Genomic DNA, 15,548 nt, shown 5'->3' with positions numbered 1-15,548 from the left:
TTACCACGATAATAATGTTTGATGTTTTATATCCCTAATCAAATTTCTGAAAATCCTGCTGATTTTAAAATCCTTTGTGGACTAAATCTCAAATCTCCATTGAATATCAACAGCAGTATGCTTTCATTTATCCAAGTTATGCTTCGTTAAATATAATGAATTGAGGCATTATATAATAGTTATCCAAATTTGATTTAACTAAGGTTAGGCTTCGTTAACTAAAATGAAGAGAGCCATCTGTATTACAACGAAAGCGTTGTCAAAATTTGATCAACTTAAGGCCTGAGCAAAGTCTGAGTTTAATTTCTTCAACTCGAATAACGAAATTGGGTGAAAATAGCCCTAAATAATTGGCTTATTTCCATTGTTGTTATTGGTGATGTATTTGACAAAATTACGAGGGTATTTGATTGGGTGGAAATGCCTTGCAGTATTTGTTGAAACTCTTTTTACATTCGGGCATCAATCTTTTCCAAGGTCAACTTTGCATTCCATCCTTTCAGGGGCCAGTAAGATAAAGTACCAGTCCCAGTTGGGCACTGAGGTCAATGGAATTGACTAAATCCCTGATAAACAAAATTTCAGGCCCCATGTCTCTGTGCTGCAAACAATTATTAGGATAATGACTGGTATAGTTGGTAGTTCTAGATAATTTTTTTAATTTTTAGTCAAATGAATCAACCCTAGTACTAATTTTTTGCTAAGGCTTGTACTTATTCTATTGTACTCTTTTGCCAAACTGCTAAGTTACAGGGTCGTAAACACACCAACTCTGGTTGTCAAGTGGCAGTGGGGTACAAACTCAAACACCAAGACAGACGCACAATACACCCCCCCCCCCTACATATATGCATACAATGGGCTTTTACTTTCTGTCTACCAAATCTACTCTCAAGGCTTTATATTCTGAGCTTAAATGACCCCCTGAGGTCAGTTTAAATAAGGGACTAGTCAAGTACTCCCGCCTTCTTCTCCACCTTAAAAATATGACCTTGTACCTAAGTAGTATGTACATACATACATACACACACACATATTGTATTTTCAGCAACTTCATGCTTTTTATTTTTATTTATTTTTCATTTTGTTTACTATACTACTTCTAGGCAGTGTGGATTTTTTTTTTTTTTTGAGATTTGTGCAATATTTATTATTGCTTGTTTTCTATAAGGTGGTTCACTGGCAGAATCATTAGCATGTCAGACAAAATGATGCTTAGCATTTTTTCCAACTCTTTATATTCTGTGTTCAAATTTTGCCACAGTTGACTGCCTTTCATCCTTTCGGAATCGATAAAATAAGTAATAGTTGAACACTGGGGTTGATGCAATCAACTTATATACTCACTTAAAATTGCTGGTGTTGTGCCAAAATTCAAAGATATCATTGTTTGTTTTCCTTGTGTGTGTTTTTAGGGGGTTGTTTAGTTAAGTGTTTGTGTTATATTAAATTCAATGTTGAATTTTTCTGTTTCTTGTGTTACCTTATTTGTTGTAAAAAAAAATTTTCTACCAGTATTTGGAGGTGGTTTGTATAGAGCTGGTGTTATGGGGTGACCATTTGCCACTCATGGATTTGGGGATGGCAAACAAAAAAAAGTCTATCCTTTCCTGCATTCAAATTCGAAACTGCCTGTATGTTATGTCTTAAGGCCGAACAGTTAAATTAATATTACATTGTCGTTTTTAACCCCCACTTTTCCATGCCTGTTTAGGCAGATTTACTACAACCGGAGGCTCCACCTGTTGTTAACCCTCACTTATTTCCAAAGCAAGGTGATATTCCCTTCTCTGTGGCCAGATACAGGTTTCTTTGAAAACACGAAGCACACAAATAACGCATATACGATAGGCTTCTCGGCTTCTTTCAGTTGTCATCTACCAAATCTACTCAAAGTTGTTCAGGGCTTCAGTAGTAGATATTTACCCAAAATGCCAAGCAGTGGGACTGAAACTGAAACCACATGGTTGGGAAGCAAGCTTCTTAACCACACTGCTGCACCTGTGCCTAACTATGTATTTGTAAAATTAAGATTCTCTCTCTCTATCTTGTGTAGACTGTAGTTTGTTTATCGTTATTAAATCAAAAGTGTCTTGCTTAGAGCAGCATAGCTCATGTAGCTAATAGACACTAAGAACGTCAGACACTTGTGTCATTTGTACCGGCTTTCTGCATTCTGCGTTCAAATATTACCATGGCCTTCATGGTTAGTCGTCTTAAATCTGAAGCCCATTTTAACATTATCGCAACCACCACCGTCTGGCATCTTGTGTGTATTCTGGTGCAAACATTCAGAAGGTCATGGATACTTGCCCTTCCCTCCTAAAAGATTTTTTAAAATCTATTTTTGGACTGCATAAAAGTTCTTATATAAAACCCCTAGATTGGTGTGATCAAATAAACCTATTATCAAAAGTATTTCCATCCATGACTGTCCTGTCTTGTTTTAAGGTCGAAGCCCATCTTGTATTACGTTATCTTATGTATCCTATTTTAAGGTTGTGATCTGTAGATTTGACTGTTATTTCTTGCATTTCGAGCTACCACATAGAGATTCCCTTATTGGCTCGCTTGTTGTGTAAAATTATAGAATACTCAGTTTGCTGCTCATTTTGCTTGTGTCTCTTATTTATTGTTGGGTGAAATACTTTGCGCTATTTACTCCGGCTGTTTACGTTCTGAGTTCAAATACCACTGAAATTAACTTTGTCTTTCATCTTTTCTACGTCGATAAAATAAAGTCCCAGACAAGTACTGAGGTCGAGGGTATCAACATATACCAACTCTCCTTTAAAACTATTGTTGGCGTTGTGCCAAAAATTTGAAGCATTATTATTACCATCATTTAGCAAAGCCTGCTAAATCAGAATGCAAAACTGTAAAGGGCATTTGCCCCCAGTGTTCAAGGAGATCTTGGATGGTTGTTTTCCTTGGTTGGACCTTGAAAGTTCTACTCGGAAAAGAAAATGAAGGTGGAGAGGTAATGGTGGATGCCCTCCTCCAGTTAATTTTCTAAACGATGGGTTACATACAACAGCAAACGTGTCCCGCATTAACGGAACCTGTATGTTCCTCTTATAGGTCGGGGAATGGCAAGTTGGCGGAGACGGAGGACATGTAGGGGTCAGGGTGATCTTAGATCCAATAAGGAACTCCATAAAATCTAAATGGAAGCCATCCTCTCTGGCGTTGACCTCTATTTGGTCTGTTTATGTCACGTGCTTTATATGCATTTTTTTTCTCTATAATCTGATTTCTGTATAGACATGTACACTTTTTATCTTTACGTTAAACGTACTTCTCTTTCGTCTGTCGCCCGTGTGGCCAATGAATTAAATCTGTTTATAGTATTATTTGGCAGAATCGTTAGAAGGTCGGACGAAAATGCTTACCAGTATTCCTTTCGGTTCTTTTAACGTCCGGAGTTCAAATAACGCCGGTGTCAACTTTGCCTTCTCTCTTTTCGGGATCGATAAAATACGTTCTAGTTTAGCACTGGGGTCGATGTTAGTGACTTCCCCTCCTTCCTCGAAACTGCTGCTCCTGCGCCTGTAGATTGGAGAACAACAATTAGGCAAAGACTCGTACCTTTGGTGGTCAAGGTAACCCTGGATCTGTGGGGTTCTTTGATTGGCTCTAATTGGAGGTTTTCCTGTATTCACGGGACTGCTTCGTCCATGTGTTTACATATTTTGTATACTACGTATACTCTCACCGTCTTTCTCCACCCCCTTTCACTTTTTATGTAGACCCCCCCCCACACCTTCCACTCTACATAACTTGCCGTCTGTTTTTGTCATGTCCCTCTCATATATGTCCTTGAGGCATATAATAGAAACTACTACTGCTTATCAGCATTTCCTCCGACTTTACGTTCTGAGTTCAAATGCCGCCGATGTCGTCTTAGCTCTTTCACCCTTTCGGGGTTGGCGAATTAAGTACCAGTTGAGCGTTGGTAGGTGTCGATGTAATCGACAAGTTCTTCCCCAAAAAATTTCAGGCCTTGTGCCTTTTGTAGAAAGGATTCTTTTTGTGTATTTCCCTTACTTTTCTTTTTGTTATTTATTTAATCATTTCATTACATGTCAACCCCCACATTTTGTCTGTCTTTCTATTCCCCGCCCTCATCCTTCTCCCTGGCGACAAATAAATGAAATCATTATTATTATTATTATTATTATATGATTGTTGTACTGGCGGCGAGTTTAAAGACTGAATGCCTCGCAGTGTGTTTAGTTCTATCCACCCACGTTTAAATTCCACCGAATTCAGATTTCTCTTTCATCTTCCCTAAGTTGTTGTTGTTATGACTGACTGTACGCCCGTCAAGTACTTAGGTGGATTTCAACGATAAACTTTCTGGCCTTGTGCCTGTGAGAGAAACACTGGTGGTTATAGTTTGCCAATTACGAAACACACACACACACACACATACCCTCTCGTGCGCGCGCGCTGTTGTGGGTGTGTGTGTGAAAGAGGTTATTTTTACTATTTTTCTAGGTTTTTCCCCTCTTACCTCTCTCTAATTCTTTCTAATTTGGCTTCTAAATACAGTGAGACAATAAATAATAATACTGAAATTTTGGAGAGGGAGCTAGTCGTTTCCATTGACCCCAGTGCTAAACTGGCACTTATTTAATCGACCCTGAAAACATGAATGGCAAAGTCGACCTCGGCGCACTTTGAATTCAGAACGTAAAGACGGACGAAATGCCGCTAAGCATTTTGTCCGGCGTTCAAACGATTCTGCCAGTTCGCCGCTATTATAATAATAATAGTTTTGGGGGAGGGGTAAGTCGATTACCTCGACCCCAGTCCTGAACTGGTACTTATTTTATCAACTCCCAAAGGATGAAAGGCAAATTCGACCTCGACGGCATTTGAACTCAGAACGTAAAAGAATTAGAAAAAAATCCAACATGGCATATTCTGTTCGACGCCCCAACAATTCTGTCAGCTCGTTACTTTCGTTTCAAATTTGTCACAAGAACAGCAATTACATGGGGAGAAATGGACAGTCGATTAGATCGACCCCAGTACTTGACTGGTACTTGGTTTTCTCGACCACAAATGAATGAAAGACTTAGTTGGCTTTGGCCGTATTTTGAACTCGGAACGTAAAAAGCCGGGTGAAATAATATCCGCAATGCATTTCTTCCGCTGCGGCGTTGCCCAAGCTCCTCGTCGCTGTAATAATCTTTAAAAAAAAAAAATTAAAAAAAAACAATAATAATGGGCTTCAAATTTTGCCACAAGGACAGCAATTTTGGGGGAGGGATAAGTCAATTCCATTGACCCCATCTAGTGCTTATTTCATCGACCCTGAAAGGATGAAAGGCAAAGTCGACCTCGGCGGAATTTGAACTCGGAACGGAGCGAAGGGCGAAATACCGATAAGCATTTCGTCCAGCGCGTAAGGATTCTGCCAGCTCGACAATAATAATAATAATTAACAGTGGTGCGAGTATTTAATAAAATGGTAAATAAGACCTCTCTCTTTCCCCTCCCCAAAATGGGTGGAAATGGTAGAGAAAAAGTTTCGCTTATTTCTTTCATGTTTTTCTTCTCTCCACAGAACGTTTTGAAAATGTGGCTTGGTTTTAATGCAAGCAGTGTCTTCTGATTCCCTTCCTCCTATTTTATTTCATCTTTTTTACCATTTTGTTTATTTCTTATCTTGCTCAGAATCAGTGGCACTTTTCTCTTTGTAGGCTACTCCGGTTTCTCATCATTTCCTCTCTCTCTCTCAAGAGACTGATTGCCTCCCTCATTTGTCCTCTCTCTCTTCTTTTCTTTTCTATCTCATGTTTTCTTTTTTTCCTTTCCCCTTTGAGTAGAATGGGTTTGATTACAAGCCCTTACCGTCTTATTTGATAATCCTCACCAATAAGTAAGAAAGAAATGAATATATAAAAAAAAGTCCTTTGTGTAAGCAGAAAACACAACTTCTTTGCTTTTTCTTTTTATGATAAATTACATCTAAAACAGTGAAAAAGGAATAACAACCATGGTTATTTAAGGAATGTGGCTTTGATCTTGTAAATTTACTACTTCATGTTTTTTTACTTCGTTTTGTATTATTTTTTTTTTTTTGGTTAACTTGTTTTTTGTTTTCTTTTGTTTTGACTTAATTTATTCACTTGTTCTTTCTTCCGTCGTTTCTTTATTCGTCATACTATCTAATGTGAAACATTAACTCTTGTATATAATGAAACTGTGTGTGTCGGTGTAGTGTCGAAATGTGTGTTTATATATGTGTATGTATGTATAACTAACAATATTTAAAAATGGAATGAAACTGCTTTAAATGATAGTCTTAAATGTGACTTTTATTAAACAGCTTCGGCTTTCTGCTATTATACTTTCTAAGTGCGGCTTCTACTTTATTTCAGTAAGTAAACTATAAAATGACTGGCTTCAACGCTGTAATTGCGTTTTATATTTGTGTGGGGGAGGGGAGATGGGAAGGAAAGGAGCAGTCAATCACCGCCACTTCCGCCGTCACCGCCAAATTTATCGTTAAAATATTTTGCCGTACTACAACGTTACGTGGCCCTTGGTTTTCAGCACGCTGTCTGCCCCACCAAACCTGCATTTTTTTTTGTTCCATCTCAATTAATTGCATAAGGATTTTTGTTGTTGCGGTGAGATGGCCTCGAATTGGCGTGTGTAATAATAAATATATATATATGTTAGGGTATATACAAATTTGTGGGGGCCCTGTTTGATGTATATAATTGTAAGTTTTTCTGGTCCACCCCCTTTTTTTTTTTTTTCGGTTGCAAACAACTTACAACGTTAGGGAGCAAAAATCGTTATAGCTTTCGGTAAGTTGATAATGGTGGTAGAGGTGGTGACGGTAACAGGTTTGGTTGGTATCCACGTGCAATAAAACTCCTAAAAGAAAAGTACTTTTTGTGTGTGGGGAGGGTCATATAATTAAGGGGTGTTGGAAGGAGAGGAGAGCAAGAGAAATTTTAAGAATTTGGATTATTTATGCTTTTGTGAAGCTCTGTCATGTTTTTATTTGAATAACTCATTTATTTGGTGAGGTTACTTATGGTAGGAACTTAATTATGTGTTTGTTCCAGTTGTTGTTTTCTTTTGTCTTTTAGTCGGGAGGGAAGCAGTGTCCGCGACCCTTCACAGGATCTTTGAAATTAGTGGGAGGGAGGTGCTTTCAGAAAGGAAGCACAACCCGAGTGCTTGAAACCGAGAGGATTTCACTAAAGGCACTCAAGGTGCCAGATGGTAACGTTAAACCATGCGACGGGTAAAATAAGCCGTGGTGGCATTTGAACCAAGAATGCTGAAAAAAAAATATGTCCACAGAAAAAAAAAGTCGGAGAAATACCGTAAGGTATTTTTACAGTTATATTAAACTACTACACTGTTTTATTGACCCCGAAAGGACTAAAAAGCATAGTTGACGTTAGCGGGATTTGAACTCGGAGCACTGGATATCAGAACAGATATTGCAAACTGTTCCATCGGACACTTCAACGACTTCGCCAATTAGTCGCCTTATCTCTTTGTTGTAGAATAAAGCTTCTAGCATGTTGTAAGTCTTAGACTTAGTATAACATAAACCATTTATTAACTGAGCTAAACTAGCAATGTGAGGAGGTATTAAATTGTTGAAGCCGAAAGCCTTTAACAACAAATTTTTATATACAAAACAGCATGTGCAAGGCTATTTTGGCGTTTAATCTGAAGTGTTTCGTTTGTTAGTAGAAAGTTTGCATATTCATTTCTTATATGAACAAATAAGATGGTTGGCTCAATGACCAACAATAGTTCTACAAATCGAGGGGAAACCCCTAAGTTTTCCTGTTATCAGCTCCCCATTTTAATCCGGTGCTCAGTCAGCAATAGGCCTCTTCCGGTGAGCTGGCAAAATTTTTGAGCGTTATTTGTTCCGGCTCTTTATATCCGGAGTTCAAATCCCACCGAAGTCATTTTTGACTTACATAGTTTCGTAGATCGATAGAATAAAGTATCTATTAAGCACTGGTCAGTGGAATCTTTCCTTTCAGAATTGCTGGCCTCGTGCCCAATTAGAAGGAAATTTTACTGTTCGTACTTAAAAGCTCAAAATAACTTCCATATATTTCCAGTGTAAAATTCGGTTTTATCCTAGACACAAAATCTCTATTCACACTAGGTGTAAATTCGATCGTTTTTATGTGGGAAGTCGAATGCTATCCATTCTTAAGGGTAAGCGCCAATACAAGTATTTGCCGAGTTTCAGGCAGTATTTTAACAGCTAATTCCGCGAGGTGATTTATGCAACATTTGTTACAGGCTTTCAATAAACTGGTCAAAAACTGTTGTTGTGACAGTGAGAATATCAATAGAATATCTGTAATTCAGTGCAGAACGATTTAAACCCCGCCGATTTTTCGGTTTTTGCTTCAATGGACATTCGACAAGCACATAATTGCTCTTCTAAATATGTTATAACGAGCAAAACGTCCCCCCTCCGTCCAATGGACGGTACTGAGAAGGCAAACATTTAAACCAAATTTTCTCAAAACTTGTCCGACCGTCCCATTTTGTGGCGTTATTTCAAACCAGCCGGCTTTTTTTTTTTTGCGCAAACTGCACGTACATTTTTCTCGCGTACGCGTAGTATCGATCGCAACAGCTGATGTACTTGCGCGTACAATTGCACGTTCCCACGGCTTTATCGATCGCATTCTCACCTGGAATTCTATTTTTGTAATTTTTTTAAAGACTTATACACGCCTTGATACCGTCGGTATCAACATATCAAATTTGAGTGCAATGGGATGGAGGATGCCCGAGATCCTAGAAGACACACAGACAGAACGGATTTTATATAATAGATGAAGAACAAATTGTCCCCCTCCCCTGTAATACTTGAGGCATTTTCAACTTGAAAAGATCTTTCAAACGTTAGGTTTAGGAACTTTAAGAAATTAAAAAGGCGCAATATCCCATCATATTCCACAACTTTATTTTGCTTTTACAGCCATTTCGATCGATGAGTATGATGAATGTTCAACAATCACCTAATTATTATTAGCAGCAAATTATATGATACGATTATCTTTGTTATATAACATGATTAATAATTAATAACCATTGTTATAGTTATAATAATAATAATCCTTTCTACTATAGGCCCATGGCCTGAAATTTGTGGGGAGAGAGAAGTTGATTACATCGATCCCAGTGCTCAACTGGTACTTATTTTATCGAGCCCGAAAAGATGAAAGGCATAGTCGGCCTCGGTGGAATTTGAACTCAGACGGACGAAATGGCGCTAAGCATTTCACCCTGCGTGCTAACGATTCTGCCAGAATAAATGGTTGTGGTCACATAAGTCATTTCTTCAGGGACGTTTTGAATTTTATGAATATTATTATTGTTAAAGGCGTGTGCGCGCAATATATATATATATATATATATATATATATATATATATATATATATATATACTGGCAAGTTTATTGGTCTGGCAGGCGCTGTGCTAGAAGATACTTGCCCAATGTGCCGCGCAGGGGAATCGAACTCAGGACCATGTTTTCTCGAAATGGATTGCTTAAACCAATAACCACGGCTGCTGTAAGCAATCCAATGTCTCTATTTACTTAACTGTAAACGAGGAACCGTTCTGGAATTGTTGCAAGTAAATAACATTTAGATACGAGCTGTATTGTTCCCACTTAACACCCGAGTATCAAATATCGATAAGCACATTGGTTCTTTGTACCTTTAGTAGTTCATGGTGGAATTATTTTTCTTGATTGATAACTAATTTGATGTTACTATTGGAAGACTCGGTAGAGTTGTTCACAAAATGTCTTGTGGTGTTCGTATCATTTTACGTTCTGAGTTCAGATAATCTCTCTCTCTCTCCACCCATCTCTGCACATTCCACTAGGTCAAAGATAGGAAGGCCGAGTGGGTCGCGACTACATAGGTACCTAAAAGAGTTAACGAAAGCATCTACTTACATGGAAGACCACTATATTTAGTTCAAAAATTTAACGATACAACAAACAAAAAATTTTACAAAAACCTAGCAAACAGGAATTTCGTAGTAGCTAATTCCTCATCAGCCAACGTCCAAAAGATCATTGCAGTTTCGCGTCTTTAACGCCGATATTGTTCACTTTCGGTGACGCCCGTGTCGAAAAGCCACTGGGAATAGCTAACGAACGTACAGGAAAATGACGAAAACAGACAGTAAACTCCATTCTTTAGATACTGGTTTTGTTGTGTATATAAACAGATTGGCTGTTTATTTCTCTGGGGTTGGTCAAGTGACGAAGACCCCTCTGATGAGGTGCGAAAATCGATCAAAGCTGTTCGTCGTATTTTTCTATTTTCAGAGAATTGTCAAATAGTTTATACATAAATACTTAACAGAATCTCGGAATCTTGTACCTCTTATTTGATGAGGTTTATCAAATCTTGCAGCATATCTTTTCATCACTGGCTTTTTTCTTCTATAAATTGAACGTGTATTTGCCTGCATAGTGCTCCCGTTTCTCCTTTATTTTTATCTCTTTTAGAATTTAGTCTAGGGATTTTCTTTCTTTTAACTTATTTTTCCTTTCCTCCTCCCACCGTATATTTTCCTCTTGCATTATTTTTAATTACGGTTTTCAGCTATTTTTGTTTCTTTAAATTTTATTTTTCTGCCTCTTATTGTTGTTATGGCGGCGAGCTGACAAAATCGTTAGAGCGTAACAAATATTTTGCAGTCTTTGTTTTCAACTTTTTACAATTTGAATGCAAATCTCGCCGAGGTCACCTTTGTCTTTCGTCCTTTCGAGGTCGATAAAATAAAGTACTTATCTAGTAATCGACTTGCCTTCAGCTCGAAACTGCAGGCCTTGTGCCAAAGTTAGTTCTACCAATGTCAACATTGCCTTTCATCCTTTCGGTGTTGATAAAGTACCAGTCAAGTACTGGGGTCGATGTAAATGACTAATTCCCCTCCACACAAATTCCAGACCTTCTGCCAAGAGAAAGGATTATTATTATTATTATTATATTATTATTCTGTATTTTGTATTCTTCACTGATTTATGTGTGTTTGTTTGTGTGTGTAGGCTTGTGTAATAAAAACATTAACAGTCACTTCAAGGGGGAACTGCTCGTATGTCTCTATTTTGGCTATTTCTATCAAGTTCTTCTCAGTCTCCCTCCTTCTCTCTCTTTTTCTCTCCCACTGCTGCTGCTGCTACTACTACTACTCGCCCCTCCTCTCCCCGTCTCTCTCACTCTCACACACAACCATCTGTCTGCTGATTAATAGTAGCTGAGTAAGAGGTAATTATTAGTATCCGATATCAAAGCTAGTTTCTCTTCTTTGACTTGTTTTTGAGATCTGATCAAACAGCAACAGAAGAGTTGTTGGCATTTCAGTTTTGGGAAGGGGAGAGAGATAGAGAGATCCTCTTTCGTCTTTCTGTCTCTCTCTCTCTCTTTCCCACCGCGTTCCTCGTTCCACCGTCCCGGCTCTCCTCCTCTGCCGTCTCTCTCTCTCTCTCTCCCACCCTACCATATCCCCGACTCCGTCCCGCTCCGTATTACCCTAACTCCACTCCTTACCACTGCTATAAGCATGACTTTCAACTATTATCACTAGCTAGCAAATGTCCTCTTTCTTTCAGATTGCCGCACCCCGCCGCTTTCCCCTCCACACACACACACGAGTTCTCTCCCATTTTTCTCAGTTGTGAAATTTGATGGTAGATCAAAGGATAGTCTGCTCACTTCTGGTTTTAGGTTGTTTGATGAAGAGTCTGGCCAGGAAGATACAGCTCAACTACTTTGAAAACGGGGAACTAGCATCATTTCTCCCTCTCTCTCTGTTTGGCTTTTAATTGGCATTGCGTTTACTCCCTCCCCCACTCTTTTTCCCTTTCTCTTTATAACCCCCTCTCATTGTTTCTCTTCACACTTTCCTCCTCCTTCTCCCCCCTCACCAAATATGAGTCCCGTGTTAGCGTATTTGCTAATTTACTTTGTTCTCTGCTTCTATTACGAATGAAAGAAATTGGGAGCTAGTGGGCTTTCTTCAGTTTGTTCTCTCCTTTCATTTCACACAACCTTTAATTTCATTTTTCGCAGGTCAACTCATTTTCGAGAGAGAGAGAGAGAGAAAGATCTTGCTTTTTCTCCGGGCAATATACTTGTTGACTCTCTTTCTCTCTCTTTCTCTCTCTCTCTCTCTCTCTCTCTCTCTCTCTCTCTCTCTCTCTCTCTCTCTCTCTCTCCTGCATTTCAAGACTTCAAGTTTTCTTCTTTAGTTTGCTAATTTCTAACCACTCACAGATCTTGCTCATAGCCAAATTCCATAATGCACATTCAAACATCCTTCCCGGATGTTCTTATGTGTTTATTACATCAACCGTTTTAATACCGCCGTGTATGGAATACCTACCAATGCTTTGAGACTGGCTGTATCGCTCAAAAATTGGTTTGTGTCTTCGTGTATTAATTATTAACTTGATCGAGCAGGGCAAACCACCCATCCATCTACTCTTTGGTCATTGGATCTTACTCTTTCTTGCGGCATAACTCTTTAGCTCTTCTGATATTTATATAAATTGTCATAGTTTTAATTAACTTTTAACAATTAGATTCGTACCTATTCGGAGCAGATAACTTAGGGCGATAGAAATTGGTAGAAATCTTCGTAATAACTAGAATTTCTACCAGTTCTTTTTTTTTTTTTTTTTTTTTTTTTTTTTTGTCATCCTTTCAGGGTCGATATAATATGTGCCATTAATATACTAGTTGGTTCTTCCGACTTTCCCTTCTTCATTCAAGATTGATGACTGACCATGTCTATAAGAAATTGCTATTATGGTTGTGCTGGTAAGATGCTTGATTTTGCAACCAACTTGGGCAAGTGTCTTCTATAGCCTCGGACCGATCGATGCCCTGTGAGTGATTTTGGTTAAATGGAAACTGTGTAGAAACCCGTTGTGTATACGCAGATAGATATTGATTTCTTTATGTCTCTGTTTTCTAACAGTTCGGCAAAAAAAATACTGGGGTTGATTTGGTTAAACCCTTCAATGCAGTGCTGCAGCATGGTCGCAGTCCCAATGATTCTAATAAGTAAATATTAAAAAGAAAAAGGAGCCAGTGTTGTTGTTTGAGATAAGAAAGCTACCTCTTTCTCTCCACTTTCTCAGTCTTATTTAGTTACATCCCTTTGTTTTCTGAGTTCAAACCCCATAAAGTGAAACTTGATCATTTGTTTACGAAGCCCTGATAAAATAAGTATACCGTTCAAGTGAACTCATCAGCTACAAGTCTACCCTCAAAATATGTGATTGTATGACAGAGGCATCGTTATTAGTAAAGGCCTAACGTGTGATCTCACTTTTTAGAAGACTTTTTTTTTTTTTTTCTTGGATGGGTGTAATATGGATCTAACTATTTTCAGGAACTAAGTTAGTTCATAATGTTTACTTGTGCGGTATTGTGGGTTTGTTGTGCTTAAAATGGAATCTTCACGGATTGAAGCAATGGAGCTGAAAGGTTTTTGTCTGGCTTTTTCTCTTTGGGATATAAAGCTCAGATCTCTGAAATGGAAGCTAATCAACCAAAGTTATCGAATTTCCTAGATTTTGTGTGCGGGGTGGAGTAAATATATTGGAGGCAGTAAGTGTATATGTTGACCTTCAGCTTCAAGTCAGCCCTTATCGGACAAACATACATAAGCAAAGATACTCCAGCTGTGATCACATCATTTCTTTTTGGTTTAGCCTTTCTGTATCGAGTACAACATTAACCCAATGTGCCCTTTAAGACAGTATGATATATATTTTTGATGTAAATTTGGTTGCTAATTTTAGTAGTTCGAGCGACTGCATAAATGTTCTTTCGATAGCTCAAGAGACTGCGTTCATGATGGTAGTTTCTAGTGTGGATGATGGTTGTTTTAATATTTGGTTGCCATTGGCTGCTTTCTTTGGTGTTCGCGTTTCTTGCGAAAGGCTCAAAATGTTTACAAAATATTACGATTAATTAATGGGTTGGTCCTTAATGTAAAACACAGTTGAAAATAAAATTAGAATCCATGTAGGCATAGGTCGAACAGTTCGATAGGGTCCGTGACCTGTTCTGTTTCAGTTTTTAATATGGTTTCTACGTTTGATGCCAACTACTTTACAGAGTACCTAGTGAACTTTTTGTGAAACCAACGCGATAGAGGTTATCTTACCATAGCAAGACTACGTCTTCTCAACTCTGGATATGTAAATGCATGTGAAAGACAGGTGGAGTAGCTTGTACACACTCTGATAATTTTAGAATATGTTGTTCTTATATTGAATCCAAATCGATCAGCAATTAATAATTTATTTTGACAAGGTGCAAAGCCATTTTCTGAAATAGGTACGTGAATAGTGAGATGAGGAATTAGATAAATCAAACCTAAAGCTATTTATTCTCCACATGGAATAAGGGGAACTTAACTAATCTTAATGGGATTTTAAATCAGAGGTAGGAAGAAAAATACGATGAAGCTTCTATTGCATAGCTCGATTTATATTATGCAATACCATTGCAAACCAGTGTGTTGTTTGTACACTATCTTTGGCACATGCGATCACGTTTTGGAAAAGACACGAGTGTGTTGCATTGACAAGTCGCAACAACGCCGAAATCCGAATCTGTCGCTCTCGTGGTCGCTTCCGTGGCTATTTAGTATCGCCTATCTCTGAAATATATTGTCCTTTAACACAATAAGGTCGATAAAGAATTTTTCCCGAACGAAAAGCTTAAACTTCTAGCTTTTCGACAATACACATGCGTTAAGATTTTACAATAGAACCGTTTCTAGTGTAGAATTCGAATTTTAAATACTGTAAGCTTTTGCTCGTGTGTTTCACCGTTTCCTTCAACTTCATTCAGGGTGTTGGTGGAGAGGCAGACAGACAGAACTTTCAATTCTTAGTTATGTCTCTACCGTTTCAAATGCCACTGAGGTCAGTTTTGGCTCTTAGCTTCCCGTCAGTCATTCAAATAAATACCAATCAAATATTGGAAAGACTATTAAGTTAACTGTACTGTCCTTCTCACATATACAGTATGTACATATACACTAAAAAAAACAATTGTAGCCGTGTGCTTATGATAAAAATCGTTATTCAACAATAATAATAATACCTTGAAGCTCTCTTTCATTTAAAGGTACAGAAAGAAATCTTTATAGTAAAATGTTTCGTTATCGCTCAGTTTTTGTGGAACTCTTTTTACTACCATAAAAAAAAAGCATTTGGTACATTTATTATCTTGCACTGTTTGATGGTTCCGTACAAATCCTTTTACAATCGTCCTGGCTTTTTAGGAACCACCCCCTTCTCCATACACATACAAACTGCCACAATACACTTTCAAGTGGAGAGGGAAGTGGTGCGGGATGGCGGATGGCTCAATTCTGCCAACGCATTATTCGCTTTTTGAGTGATGTTTATTTATATAAGGGCCCTTTCAGATCTCAGGATGATGTTCTCCTCTTTCAGGCCCATAAAAACACACACACACACACA

The 15,548-nt window shown here is 38.1% G+C and overlaps 1 protein-coding gene and 1 long non-coding RNA gene across 3 annotated transcripts in view; one reads left to right on the top strand and one right to left on the bottom strand.

Annotated features, from left to right (window-relative positions):
* LOC115231219 (axin-1) overlaps window positions 1-15,548 on the top strand; it is a 201,137-nt gene that overhangs the window by 175,360 nt on the left and 10,229 nt on the right. The gene's annotated exons all lie outside the window — the stretch shown is intronic.
* Window positions 12,222-15,548, bottom strand: part of LOC115231237 — a 14,162-nt gene continuing 10,835 nt past the window's right edge. The window contains exon 2 of the long non-coding RNA XR_003883509.2: window positions 12,222-12,257. This is a non-coding gene — a long non-coding RNA (uncharacterized LOC115231237). The remainder of the gene's footprint in view (window positions 12,258-15,548) is intronic.

The sequence above is a fragment of the Octopus sinensis genome, linkage group LG2, assembly GCF_006345805.1.
Source record: "Octopus sinensis linkage group LG2, ASM634580v1, whole genome shotgun sequence".
Taxonomy (NCBI): Eukaryota; Metazoa; Mollusca; class Cephalopoda; order Octopoda; family Octopodidae; genus Octopus; species Octopus sinensis.
This window is presented reverse-complemented; position numbering and strand designations above follow the sequence as displayed.